General features: G+C 39.6%; 1 protein-coding gene and 1 pseudogene across 5 annotated transcripts in view; one reads left to right on the top strand and one right to left on the bottom strand.

The window, feature by feature from the left end:
• CNOT2 (CCR4-NOT transcription complex subunit 2) overlaps window positions 1–12,252 on the top strand; it is an 89,729-nt gene that overhangs the window by 14,220 nt on the left and 63,257 nt on the right. The gene's annotated exons all lie outside the window — the stretch shown is intronic.
• On the bottom strand, window positions 10,071–10,225 carry LOC140707833 (U1 spliceosomal RNA; annotated as a pseudogene).

A 12,252-nucleotide genomic window follows, 5' to 3' on the forward strand; every position in this document is an offset into this window, starting at 1 on the left:
TTACAAACAAAAGACTGTGGGTTTCTTTATTGAGTCAATCCATCTCATGTGCAGTCTTCCTCTTTTCCTACTGCATTGCACTTTTTCCTGCATTGCTGCCTTTTCCAGTGAGCTTGTCTTCTCATGATGCCACTGCAGTACAATACCCTTTGCTTGGTTATTTTAGCTTCTAGTGAAAGTCCACACTTAATTTGCGTTACTTATCTTTCTGACAAGTCATGATATCTGTAAATCTCTTCTCCAACACTACATTTCAAATGTGTGTATACACTATGTAGTGTATAACATGTAGGTATACACTTTAAAAAATTGCACTCCTATATACAGTATAGCTGTTTTTCTGAGGGTGGTTTAAGTTGGAGGAAACAAGTTCAGGATTTCAATGTACTTAATACAGTAAGCTTTTTAAATAGGGTGTATTTAATTCAGTGTAGCATTTTGCACTTGACTTTTTTCTAAAAGAGCTATCAGTTGGGGGAATCAATAAAGAACCAGACAGACAAAATGTGTAAATAACATTAATTGTTTTTTCTAAACTAAAACCTCAGTATTCAGGTTTAATTGCAGTCTTGGCACTTTAAAATAAATAATTTGGTTTTGTGTTGCCATTTGGACACTCGGGCTCAAATAGGTTCACCATCACTGATCTAGGGGAAAGGAAGGCGCTTAGACACCAGCATAATGCATCTGACATCTTCTGACAGCAAGGGAAATTCATAAGATATTAATCTTGCATCCCTGGTATATCAGCACTAGAGTGATTTTAAAAAATGTGGACAGTTTGGGGAGTAAAATATTTGCTTTCATAGATTGTACAGGAAGTTGTGCTGGGGATCTGTGGGTGGCTTTTAGTGTCTATGAGAAAATGAAGAAAGAAGGAAAACCTTTGTTGACATGTTAGAACTACAGCTCTTTTGATACCCAGTTATGGAATGTCTAACACTTTATGTGCTCATTGTTTATACGAGAACAAGTATTGTACTTAAATCATTAATAAATTTAGGTGGGATTATTCCTAATCATTTTTCTTATTGTTGATGTGAAATGTTTGCAGATTCTTTTTTCTTTATATATAAAATAATGACAGTTAAATTTAACTTTGAGAAAAACGTGCAACTGATTTTTTCTTCTTCTGAAAATACTTTGCTTATTATAAAACACCTGTACAGATGGGTTCCCTTAATGCTGTTAAAAGAAAGCTTGTTGTTTATTTAATATTTTAGTGGTCAAATAAAACCTATTCTTCCATTTGTTAAAAGACCTAGCACTAATTTGTCTAATAGAAAATGTTCTGTAAACACCTGAAAGGTTAGGAGCATAATTCTGCTATAGTAGATTGTCTGTCTTGTTCTTCTGTTTGCTTCTTCTGCTGTTTTTAATGAACCATACAAATCAGTTGTGTAGAAATCAGAATATCTTGCACAAGGGAACTAAAATTACATTTTAGTTTGTGCTTTTCTGAAAGTAAGGACATAAATATTTTTGTCTTTGTGCTGTTCCACATAGTAATTCAAAATAGAACCAGTTAGACTAGTTGGTTTGGTATTGTTTTCATGTGCTTTCTCGCACTTTAAGATATTTCAGTCCTTGATTGTCTTTGTCATAAAAGAGCAAATGTTGTTTACTTGCAGGAAACCACACTAGTCCTTTGGGTATGCCTTGGAATATCTCAAAGCAACTGAGCTTTTTTTATTGCAGGCACCAGCTTGAGAAGTACACATTCAGAAATATTTTCAGTACACGGCCATTGTACATGGAACCTAGATCCCAGTTAACACAACACAAACAGTACCGGAAGGGGGAACAAATGTTGACATTTTGTTCTTTGAATTTTGCCTAACTATAAGTGAAACAACTTTAAACTTTCACATGCTGGTTTCAAATTAATACTATTATACCATTTGCCAAAATCCTCTTGAGTAAAGTTATGTCCGTTAAGACTGACAATGTCATTAGCAGTGGGCTTTTATTGCTTATAAAAAATTTCCTATATCACTTGCTGCTACCTAGGTTTTGAGGCTCCCATGGGACCTCTTTTGACCCAGGGAAGCCTTTGGGAGTTTTAAGATTGAAAATTGCCACCAACAGCCTCAGTCCTTTTGGCAGGGCCGTTGGTAGCAATTTTCAGGTATTAAAGGCTCCTCCCCCACCTTGAGGCTCACATACCTCCGTATTTGGCAATACGTGAAACAAAAAAACGTTGGGAAAACAGCAAAAGCAGAGAATCCCAATAATGGTTAGTAAATCAGGCTGAAACTGGTGTTGGTAAAATAAAAATGCGCTTATCTTTTTTGATGTGAAGTATTTTTGTTCTAAGGAGCAAAACCCTAAAAAGGAGATGGCCTCTTTTCCCTGCTCCCTAAACCTCTAAATAAAAATGTTGTTTTTCACTCATATTTCCTAATTTTCTTTTGATATTTGGATTATTGTGGTACATAAGAACCATTTTTCATAGATATGAGTATGCTCCTGATTCTTACTTTTTTGCCTTGTAATCTATGGACAGTATTCTGAATTGGATTATATAATTTTTGGTTCAGTATATACTTTGTCCTTAGACATGTTGAAAACAGTATATCATGTTTCCCCTTCTGCCATTTATAAATGTGCTATTGTGTTAGGACAATATGGGCATGGGACAGTTACACAGCTGTATTGTTCTCCATTTCTAAAACAGAATTTTTATTGGGTGATCATCGATAATCAGATTTTAAACTATACATTCACAATGGTGTGGAGTCCCAGTCTATAGTTATCCTTGGATATGCAGATGTTCCAAAGGGATAGCAAGTAATTATAATGGATGGCACCCTTTGATCTATTGTCTAGTTACTTGCTTGGTTCACCTTGGAGCTCTGGCTAGAAAAAACAAACAAACCTCAGCTTAGTTTTATGTTTGCCCTGATAAAAATAATGTCACTTACAACTGGAAGTTTTAAAATTGTTCATATTCAGGATTAGGTATGGGTATAATGTCAAAAAGTGTGCATTTACAATAGGTATTAAAGCACTTTTTCATATTGTGGAGTCCATAGTCTTGTACAGATTTCTGCAAGTGCCATAGTTAAGCTGATATTAGCAGCTAGGAATTACTGCCAGATACCCAGCAGACTAATTTTGATATAACATGACACCATCCTCTCAGAGGTGGGTATTATGTGCACATTTCAAAATTTGGAGAAGGGAATGAAAGTTTTACTTAGTAAGAAGGCAGGCTGTTTATTTGTTGACATCCACAGATGACTGAAAGAAAAGTTCAGTTCTCAGTTTGCACTAGGGTTTGCAGGTGAAGAATTCTGTTCCTGTTTCAACTGATGAAGTATAAGGAATGAAGGAGTTTCTTTTGTGCTGTGTTTTGAAAACCATCAGAGACACTGAGGATTATTGCAAGTGCTAAAAGCAGAAAAATCTCTATGTGCTAGAGAAGGCAGATATGAACACAACTAATGCCCTGACCAGTCATAATTCTGTGGGACACCTGGCTTGTAATATATGTAGTGAGTTGAATGAACAGGAATATTTTGTCAGCTTCAGTAATATTTGGCAGATTGCCTTAGTTTTTACTTAATTGCGAAAACTCTTGTAGACCTTTACATTTTTCTTGCTTCTCTCCCCTTAACTTTGATGCCTCCCCTCTGATCTCTTTAAACCAGCCACAGTTTTGTGCTATACAGCAGTGGTTCTTAACCTTTTTGAAAGAAACGCCCCCTTGAGCCATTGAGGAAGTTATCATCGCCCCCCTCCCCGCGGTGATGATATCTTATTTGTTTGTTTGTTTGTTTGTTTATTTAAGACACTTAAATCCAATGACCCCTGAAAACAAAATTAAATTCCAAGAAAATGAAATGCCCCCCAAAAAGTAACATTTAATGATTTAGTTGCAAGTGAATTTTAAGACGCAAAAAGAAATATAAAAAGGGCATAAAAACAAATGCAGGAACTAAAAATTTCAAGACAAAAAGTCTGAAACTAAATTAAAATTGGAGGAAAATATATATTCATGCACACTGTAAAAAGGCTGCAGCCATCTTCACAGGTTTGGCTTGCTCCAGCGCCCCCCTACTGCCCCCTTCTGCTCCAGCGCCCCCACGCCGCCCCTTTTCGTTCTACCGCCCCCCTGAAAAATGAAAATGCCCCCTGGGGGGCATTATCGCCCACGTTAAGAACCACTGCTATACAGTATCTAAAAACAGGATCATGGTTAAATGTTGGTTTTTCAGCTAGGATGTGAAACCAACACCAAGTTTGTTTCATATTTTGATTAGTAAAGCAATGGGTTCACTGTTAGAAGTAAGACTGGTTTAGAGAAATGAGGATCAAGTGCTGAAATTCAAGCAGGGGAAGTATCTGGCCCTTACACTTAAATTTGGGAGACTGTTAGGAGTGTTGTGTATATTTTAACTTTTTTTGTAGTGGTGTTGTCCAGTTCTACCTTGGGGAAGAGCACCTCATTTCGTTGCACCCACTTGTGAGTGCAATGACAAATAAATATCTTATCTTATCATATCTAAACTGACAGTATAGAATATATAAATTATAAGTGTAAAAATACTGTTTTATGAGTCATGGTAGAAGTTGCTTTGTCATTCAGCAGCAGCATTAATTAAAATATCCTCATAAGCAGCATCAATTAAAATATGTAAACCCTGTAGTGAACTCTTTAATATACAGTAGAAACATAAGCATGTCTAGATTTTTTAGTCAATGGAGAACCACAGATTGTTTCCACCCATCACAGTATACTGTCTCAAATAAAAATCCAACAACTTTTATTGTCAATACTCTCTTGTCATTTTAAATTACTTTGTTCTTTGTTGTGTCAGAATACTTGTAATAATACAGTTTTGATTTCCCAATCAGGTGCATGAGTATCAAAGTGACAGTAAAGGTGACAGCAAGCTGTAAATACCCCCCTAGGCTGATTATTTTAAGCTTGCTTGCTGATTCCAGCATCATAGGCAGTTTTAAAAATTAGGTTAGCCATTTGGCAAGCTGATTACAGATCCACGCTAACATTCTTCCTCAAGGATCACTTATTGTGTCTGTGTGTCTAATGCCATTCTTATAATTTAAGCTACCCTAGATGATCTCAGGATGGAAAAAAATTGAATGTCTTGAAAATGTTACTTTTAATATGTACCGCATATACATTATGTAGTATTCTTTTTTTAATTTTTGTTTTGTAGTTGATTTACTGCCAGTGCTGCCTCTAATTTTTCATGGGTACTGAGTGGAAGCCCTGTGCTGCACATGCAAAGTTTTGGCCACAAGCAGAACCAAATGAGCAGCAACACTAACTGCGGGTATGCTGCACCAATATTTTGCTGTGCAGCCATGCACCTACACAGCTTAGAGTGAATGTTGTTTACCCCATATACTCTAGAATTAGGAATTATTTAAATATGAATGCAAAGAAATCTCTGCCTCTAGAATGTAATTTGTTTCCATTTAGTTCCTGGGTGTAAAAAGCTAGCTGGAAATTAGTGTTTCTTCTCCATATGCATGGAATGTTTGATTCTTTCCACCTTCTAACTGTGCCTTGTATTATTGAAATGTATCAACATTCAGCATATCTGTGACTTAAATGATAATTTTGTTTATACTTATATTGTCTGTTATATATTATATATGCTGCTATTAGCAGAATCAAGGTGGCTCACAATTAGTTAGAACAGCACAATTTGTTGTTTAGTTAAGTCATGTCCAACTCTTCATGACCCCATAGACCAGAGCACGCCAGGCCCTCCTGTTTTCCACTACCTCCCAGAGTTTGGTCAAATTCATGTTGCTGGCTTCGATGACACCGTCCATCCATCTCGTCCTCTGTTGTCCCCTTCTCTTGCCTTCACACTTTCCCAACATCAGGGTCTTTTCCAGGACAGCACAATAGTCACAAGTAAAAGCACAAAAAAGCAAAGTGTGGTGCTTATATACTGCCCCATAGTGCTTAAAGGTCTCTGTGGGTGGTTTACACAATTTAATTATGCTGGCTACCCATTGCCCCTCTAGCAAGCTGGGCACTCAGTGAACTGCCTCAGAAGGATGGAAGGCTGAGTCAATCCTGAGCTGGCTATTTAAGCCCAGGATCAAACTCAGGTCATGGGCAGAATCTTCACTGCAGTACTACTGTTTAACCACTGCGCCACAAGAGTCTTACAGTAACGTTGTGTGTGTGTGTGTGTGTGTGTGTGTACACATGTTTTAAAGAGTTTTTAATGATGGTTTTTAATACTGCTATATCTATCTATATAGATATATATAAGTATTAAAAACTCTTTAAAACATGTATCAAAATGGCAGAATTCAGCAAATGCATCCACTTAGCCAAACAATTTAAAACTTTTCCTGGAAATGAAGGTATTTACCTCCCACAAGCTAGACAAGAAGGAAGCTTCTCGTGGAAGTACATTGTCAGCAGCTATGAAAAAAGCTCGCTCTTGCATCCTCGTAAAATGAGCTTCTGAGGGTGGTGTAACTGAGAGAAAGGCCTCCCTGAAAGATCTTAGAAGCCAAAAAGGCACATATGGAGTAATACAGGCCAGCTGGGTCTGAATACTTTTAATCCCCATGCACCAAGATTTAAGAAGAAAAACTTGTTTTGAATTTGGGGATATTTTATATTCCAGTATACTGATGGTGAGCATTCGGATTAGAGTTGTGTTTAGGGTTCCAAGTACATGTCTTCTATTTCTCAAACCCAGTGAGAATTCCAGTGTCTTTTTCAAATAGGACCATCCTGCTTATAAAGAGAGTAAGTCGCTCTGGCTTATTAGGATGATAGTTTACAGAAGAATGGCATGGGACACATTTTGGGGCAATAACAAAACATTAAGTGTGTTAGGATAAGTTTTCCTGGCTGTTCTTTTAGTTTGTGCATTTGCAGCTGTTCAAATGGTGATTTTGCGTAATGCACAATGGTAGGTTTGATTTTACAGTGAAATGTTGTGACTACTGGAGGGGGTGCCCCATTAATCTTCCCCTTTCCAACTTCTTCAAAGAAAAGTTGCTTTCCACAAACATAGTACTTCTACCCATATAAAACCTGTGTATTGTGTACACATATGTTTAGTAATAGAAGAGATTTCTAGGCATCATCTTAACCATTGTGCACCTATTACCAGTTTTGCTTCTTTCACTCCTACAAGTGTAGGATGAGAGAGATGCACATTTGGGTACATCCTTCCCTGCATAGCAGGGTGGATAAAGATCAATGATTTTTAAAAATCCAAATTGATTTAAATCATGATTTAAATTTAAAAAATAGATTTTTAAAATGTAAATTGTCAAAAAGCTAAGTTTTTAAAACGCTAGCTGTGTAGTATTGATACATTGTTATCCCATCTACAGCAGTTAGTGAGCTTTTTTGCATTAATGTTGGGAAAGTTCTGGCTCTTTATTTCATGCTTATTTGCTTGCAGGAAACATCTTGTTGGGCTCTGGGGAACAGATAGATAGACTTTAATTTGTTTATTTGATGCCCCTCTGTTCTTCCAATAGAGACACGCAAGGTAGCTCACAATTCATTTTAAAAGAAAGGTAAAACAATTGAAAATAAATTACAGTATTTTTAACAACAGAAAGAAATGTCAAATATTTATCCAGTCCTGGAACACCAAAGGATCTTAAAATCCTAGAAGACTCGTATGGTCTATCAGATAGCCTGGAGCCAAGTTGTCTTTATAGGTCAAAACCAACACTTTTCATTGAGTCCTGAAATGGGTCACTGGCTAGTGAAGGTGCTGTTTACAAGGTATTTCTGTAGTTTCAAATTAAATGAATTTTTTCTATGATCTGGTTATAAGCAATTTAAATAGACAATTAATTTGCATAAATAATTGTTAATGATGGACCAGGCTTTGGGATATCTTCTCTACTTTGCCATTCTATCTGAATGTATTTTATGCTTATGAATGCCAGCAACTCACAGTTGGTAATCACTTGGCCTTTATTTTGTGGATACAATATAACTGAAAGTTCAGATGGATTCAACCATTGAAGGTCACATGAACAAGAAATCCTAGAAAATTACTGATAGGCAAGTGCTTGAAGTAAATAAGCTGTTTCAGTATGTATAACAAGAATGACAAAACTCTCACGATGCCTTTAATGCTAACAAATTTATTGTGTGATCCTTCATGGATTGCAGTCCCATGTCTTGAAACTGAAACTGTAGAATCTGGTCCATGAAAGCTCACTGCAACAGACTTTTTTTGACTGAAAGGTATCATAACACTTTCCCTTTCTTTTTAGTTTGTTGTGTTCTGTTTTCTTTTGTTATTCACACTTCTGTGTTGGGGAAGAGGCAAGAAGCAAAGTTATTTCCTGGTTGCCATGCTAGACTTTTGTTTATAACATCAAAGCTCTGTGTTGTAGGTAATCAGTGGACAGTTCTAGCTTAATATTAAAGAAATTGGCCAGTATCCTGGTGAACAATTCCACAGTTGTGGTGGGAATTACATTACCAACAGCAGTGAGTTGCCCCAAATTACAGTGGGCCCTCGACCTATGGAATTAATCCGTATTGGAACAGTGTCTGTAGGTTGAAACGTCCATAGGTTGAAAATGCATTTCCCATAGGAACGCATTGAAAACTATTTAATCCGTAACCAGCCCAAGAACACCCCCCCCTACAAAAAATGAAAATAACTACCTTACCTTTCTGATGCCTTCCAGGGGTCCTCCACTGCTGCCATTGCTGCTGCCAGAGGCCTTGAAGGGCTTCCCCACCGCTGCCCGAAGCTTCTTGGAAGTCCCTCGCTGCCGCCATCGCTGCTGCCCGAGGCCTCTGAGGGCTTCGCCGCCGCTGACGGAGGCCTCTCTGTGGTCCCCCACCCCCACTGACGTAGGCTTTCCCAGGCTTTCCTAGGGGGTAAACGAAGCCTACTGGGGGAAGCTCTCCCCTGGTAGGCCCGGTTTACCAGGCTTTCCTGGGGAGTAGATCAGGCCTACCGGGAGAAGCCCTCCCCTGGTAGACCCGGTCCACCCTGGGAAAGCCTGTGTTGGCGGGTTTGGGCGGCCTCCAAGAGGCCTCCCATGGCAGCGAGGACGGCCTGCGGAGGTCCCTCTTGCCGCCGATTGTGCTTTGGAGGCTCGATCGGCGGGGGGACCTCCGAGAGGCCTCCCATGGCGGTGGAGAAGCCCTGGAAGGCATCTGGAGGCACGGTGGCCTGTGGACTAGAAAGGGGAGGTGGGGAAAGTGCCACATTTGAATTTAGCATTTTCCCCGCCTCCCCCTTCCGGTCCATAGGTCAGTTCTCCGGCCGCAAGTCTATTGGAAATCTTGCAGCCGGAGAAGTCCGTGCCTCGGAAAGTACGCACGTTAGCCGTATGTACATCAAGGGTCCACAGTAAAGTGTTCCTTCTCCATTTTCACAGTTCTGTGCAACACAGAATTGAACAGGAACTCTTTAGTTAGTGGCAGTCTGCCACTGCTGGTGATGTCATTCCCAGTGTGCTTGCAGAGTTATGCAACGGGATTTTGGATACTGAGTCTTTGGTTTGACAGCATTTTTAAGGGGATAGGCACAATTTGGCTAGGCTTTTGTGATCTCACTATACCGTACATATTTAATGAATGGCTCTGTGAATATGGATTGGGCACAGTGTGACCCATTCAGAATTTCTAGTTTATTTTATGTATTTACTTGTCATACCTTCTGCTGCTGGGTGCTACGTGCCATGGACCATCATTACCAGCATCTGTTCTCTCCCCATTGCAGGAGTGTGGCCTGGTATGATGAGGCATTGACTTGGAAGTTCTATTACCGTATTTTTTTGCTCAATAAGATGCACTCCCCCCTCAAATAGTGGGGGAGAAAGTATGTGCGTCTTATGGAACGAATATAGCAAAAAGGGGGTTCAACCACCACCACCCAGAAGCCCCCCACTACTATGCTGGGAGGCCTCTGAACTAGCACCAGAGACTGCTTGCTGTTTGGAACTCACCATTCTGCACTGCTGGCTTTCTAGTATCTGCTTCCTGGAGCCCACCTGGAAAACCAGCAAGGCCAACAGGCCTATGGCAGCAGGCAGTGAAAACAGCCAAGGACAAAGAGTAATTCTAGAAAAATCAGGGGAAACCACAAACACTGTCCCCCAATTAGGCAGTTGATTTCCCCACATTTAGGGAAATCACAGAGGTCAGCACATCCAAAGTGCAATAGATGAGCCTCACCCTGGGAAAACCACTTTAATGATCACGGTATCTCCCCTGCTAGGTATGAGTTGGAAAGGCCTCTGAACCTCCTGCCCCTTTCTGTGCCCTATCCCCCAAAGGCATGGTGACCCCCTGGCTGCACCTCCTGATCAGAACAGGGCTGTGCAGCCCCAGTCCCGAAAGAGGCCAAGAGAGCTACTCAGTGTTTTGGGGTGCCCCACAGGACCCCCATCAGGGGCTGGATGTTCCTCCCACAATCCTCCAGTGCACAGATATTAGCATACCTAATATGGAGGGAAAGCGGGGAAATTCAAACTTTCAGTTAGTGAAGAGGCTGCTTGTCTGCTTCCTTGCTAGTCCAAGCAGTTAGAGAGCTGGGAGAGAGACCTGGGACTGCCTGGTATTGTCATTTTAAAATGTAAAATTTAGTTTAAAAGCTGTTTGTTTGGGGTTAGTGCTTGGGTGAAAAGGTGCTCCGTTTGAGTTGAAACCTGCTTGTGTAGAAACGTGCATACTTGCTTTAAAAGCTGCCTAGGAAGTGTTCAGACCAGCACCGATCAGCTGTTAGGTGGGGAGGGGAGGGGAAAGGAGCAGGAGCAGAGAAGAGCACAAAATGGCTGCCGGCTGCCTGCTGGCTTTTAGCTGTTTGGGGCTCTTTTTTTGCTGTTTTGGGGTCTACCAAGGCACTGTGAAGAGCAAGGCTCAGTCTACAGTACCTGGTAAGTGACTTTGTTTACTTTCTTTAAAGTTTCTGACCTTTTCCCCCCTATAAAAATGCATTAATTAATTTTCAATGCATTTCTATGGGAAATCTGGATTCAACTTGCAAACTTTTCAATTAGTTTTGGCATCTAATAGAGAATGTATTTCCAAAGGGTGTTGCAGCAAGGAAACTAACTGTGCCTCGTGACTTCTAACTGGATTACAGTACCTGCTTCCTGATTTCAGCTGCTATAGTTTGTATTCAGTGTTTTTGGCTCATCAAGAACATTGTTCATGTCTTTGTGTGGCCTAACCTGTTGTGCCTTGCATGCTATAAATATTCAATTGTGTCAGAAAATGGAGATTTGGTCTTATGCTGAGCATGTGCTACTCCTGGTGAATGGGATCAGGTTAAGCTTTGTGTTGCTGTTCTTTTGCATAGCCTAAAGTAAATAAGGAAAACCAGCTGTTAAATAGTTTAATTCCACTATTTATCCTCCACACAACTAAAAGGGACCCCTCAATGCAGTGCCAGATCAGACAAACCATTTCTAACAATATAGGCTTGAGCTGTAACTGGGCAGAGTTGCACAACAATCTCATCTGTCATTGAGACATTTCTCTAAGCATGGGGAGGAGGTGGATGAAAGGAAATGTAAAATATAGGTAGAGTGGTATAGGTCTTATCACTGGCTGATAATGGTCTATATTAATGCCACTGTTGACTGCTGTTCACTTTACATGGTTCAAATGTTATTCTGTTATAGTTTATTAAATATTTTATTACACTATTTGGTTCAGAATATATTTTCCCTGTGTTCCACCTCTAAAAATTAAGTGCGTCTTAAGGTAAGGTGCGTCTTATGGAGCAAAAAATACGGTATATCATTTTCCTTCCCTGTGGAATACAACTGCTGCTAAAGTACCACAGTATCCAGCTCACTTCCTGTTACTGCATGGTGAGGTTGAGGAAGCTATACTTTTGACGGCAATTTACTCTCTTACAAGAACTCTCAGAAACAATGCTGTGTTTAAGAAGCAACATGTGCTTTGAATTGTGTCCAGCTTTGGTAGTAGATTGAATTATTGCATTTGTATCCAGAAATCAGTTCTGTCTGCTGCTGCTTAGGGAAGCCCCACTACCATAATTTCTCATATTGTAATGATAAGATTCTGTATCCAGTAGAAGAGAGGGATTGCACATGGGGCTGCTTATGACATTTTTGCTATTGCAAAAAATTAATCCTCTTCAGTACCATTGATCAATAGCATTTAAATTGCTTGAAATTGAAATATTGCAACTTAGTGGGCATTTTGAGCGAAAGATGTAATTACACTTTGGTGGGTAACTAAGAATTGTTAAAGCTGCAGTCCAGTTCATAATTAATATGGGA

Source organism: Pogona vitticeps, chromosome 5, assembly GCF_051106095.1.
Source record: "Pogona vitticeps strain Pit_001003342236 chromosome 5, PviZW2.1, whole genome shotgun sequence".
Lineage (NCBI taxonomy): Eukaryota > Metazoa > Chordata > Lepidosauria > Squamata > Agamidae > Pogona > Pogona vitticeps.